Genomic DNA, 2,500 nt, shown 5'->3' on the forward strand with positions numbered 1-2,500 from the left:
TGTAACGGGTAACGGAGAATCAGGGTTTGATTCCGGAGAGGGAGCCTGAGAAACGGCTACCACATCCAAGGAAGGCAGCAGGCGCGCAAATTACCCACTCCCGGCACGGGGAGGTAGTGACGAAAAATAACGATACGGGACTCATCCGAGGCCCCGTAATCGGAATGAGTACACTTTAAATCCTTTAACGAGGATCCATTGGAGGGCAAGTCTGGTGCCAGCAGCCGCGGTAATTCCAGCTCCAATAGCGTATATTAAAGTTGTTGCGGTTAAAAAGCTCGTAGTTGAATCTGTGTGCCACGCTGTTGGTTCATCGCTCGCGATGTTTAACTGACAAGATTGTGAAACGTCCTACCGGTGGGCTTAGCTCGAGCGTGCGTCTCGCACGGGTCGGCCTAGCGGCTTTACCGTCGTTGGCGTCGGCCCTTTGCGTGCGTGCGCAAGAGCGGCCCAGCTTGATCCCATCGCCATGCTCTTCACCGGGTGTGGCGTTGGGCCGGTACGTTTACTTTGAACAAATTAGAGTGCTCAAAGCAGGCTTGTTAACGCCTGAATACCAGTGCATAGAATAATGGAATAGGATCTCGGTTCTATTTTGTTGGTGTTCGGAACCCCGAGGTAATGATTAATAGGGACAGATGGGGGCATTCGTATAGCGACGTTAGAGGTGAAATTCTTGGATCGTTGCAAGACGGACAGAAGCGAAAGCATTTGCCAAAAATGTTTTCATTAATCAAGAACGAAAGTAAGAGGTTCGAAGGCGATCAGATACCACCCTAGTTCTAACCATAAACGATGCCAGCTAGCGATCCGTCGATGTTCCTCCGATGACTCGACGGGCAGCTTCCGGGAAACCAAAGCTTTTGGGTTCCGGGGGAAGTATGGTTGCAAAGCTGAAACTTAAAGGAATTGACGGAAGGGCACAACCAGGAGTGGAGCCTGCGGCTTAATTTGACTCAACACGGGAAACCTCACCAGGCCCGGACACCGGAAGGATTGACAGATTGATAGCTCTTTCTTGATTCGGTGGGTGGTGGTGCATGGCCGTTCTTAGTTGGTGGAGCGATTTGTCTGGTTAATTCCGATAACGAACGAGACTCTAGCCTGCTAAATAGGCGTTACTTCTGGTATCTCGAAGGCCAAGGCCCCGTCGCATGCTTCGTGCGATGTTTGACGGTATCCAATCCGTCGGTGTCGCGCGGGGCTGGCGGTGGTTTTTGGTTTTTACTACCGACGTACACAAAAATCTTCTTAGAGGGACAGACGGCGTCTAGCCGCACGAGATTGAGCAATAACAGGTCTGTGATGCCCTTAGATGTTTTGGGCCGCACGCGCGCTACACTAAAGGAATCAGCGTGTCCTCCCTGGCCGAAAGGCCCGGGTAACCCGCTGAACCTCCTTCGTGCTAGGAATTGGGGCTTGCAATTATTCCCCATGAACGAGGAATTCCCAGTAAGCGCGAGTCATGAGCTCGCGTTGATTACGTCCCTGCCCTTTGTACACACCGCCCGTCGCTACTACCGATTGAATGATTTAGTGAGGTCTTCGGACTGACGCGCGGCAACGCACTCGTTGCGTTGCCGATTGCACTGGGAAGATGACCAAACTTGATCATTTAGAGGAAAAAAAAGTCGTAACAAGGTTTCCGTAGGTGAACCTGCGGAAGGATCATTAACGTTCGCACGTAAGACGTCGCAACGTTTGACATGAAAGAATAAAAAAAAAAAAAGAAATTTTGTTTGAAAGCTGCGCCGAAGGAAAATGTATAATCGTTGCATTTACGCGCCTCGCGCCACGTTACTTTTTCTTTCTCCCTCCTTTGACAAGGGGCTGTGAAAAATTAAGTTAACGGATTGGCGGTCGTAGGTTTCGATGCGTGCGCCAATGCCTAGCGTCTTTGTTCTATAATAGTTGAAACATACGATCGGGCTGGCCACGCTTGCCCTCGCGCACCTACGTAAAAATCGTAGGGTGCGCGTGCACAACGGATCTTTATTTTTTTTTTCCATTAACCAGTGTCTTGCCGTGGCAACCTCGAGGCTATTGGTCACGGATTTTATCACGAAGATTGAATTTCGACCGGACAGCGTTTTCCTCGAGTCAACGGTTATTATGTTGAAAGCCTCGTTGTAACGAGGGGGAACGTCGTCATTCGGTGGTCATGCAATCACTTCGTTTTAATGACATGATCAAGCTTACGAGGATAATAGCGTGTACGCGTTATTATCCAAGGTTTTGGAATGATTTTACGCCCCAATAAGCCGAGACTCTGCGTATAAATGTCGCGAAATATTATGAACTGTATGCGTGTCGCCGTTATTGCCCCTTTCATCTTGTTCTCAAGATAAAAAGAAATGGGAGACGCCGCTCGTTATCAAAAAGTTTCGTAATATTTCGTGGTGCGCCCCCATGCCTGCCGCTCGTGTCGCATTTGCGGGACGCAGCGGGGTGGCCCAACGGAGAACCGATGGGCACACTTTTTATTCGAAAGAGCCTGGCT

The 2,500-nt window shown here is 49.9% G+C and overlaps 1 non-coding gene across 1 annotated transcript in view; it reads left to right on the forward strand.

Annotated features, from left to right (window-relative positions):
- LOC149375915 (small subunit ribosomal RNA) overlaps positions 1-1,674 on the forward strand; it is a 2,065-nt gene extending 391 nt beyond the window's left edge. The window contains exon 1 of the ribosomal RNA XR_016293272.1: positions 1-1,674. This exon is cut by the window's left edge and continues 391 nt beyond it. This is a non-coding gene — a ribosomal RNA (small subunit ribosomal RNA).
- The last annotated feature ends 826 nt before the right edge of the window (positions 1,675-2,500 follow it).

Source organism: Copidosoma floridanum, unplaced genomic scaffold (assembly GCF_036245765.1).
Source record: "Copidosoma floridanum isolate Cflo_tuat_1 unplaced genomic scaffold, Cflo_Japanese_pri ptg000002l, whole genome shotgun sequence".
NCBI classification, from domain to species: Eukaryota; Metazoa; Arthropoda; class Insecta; order Hymenoptera; family Encyrtidae; genus Copidosoma; species Copidosoma floridanum.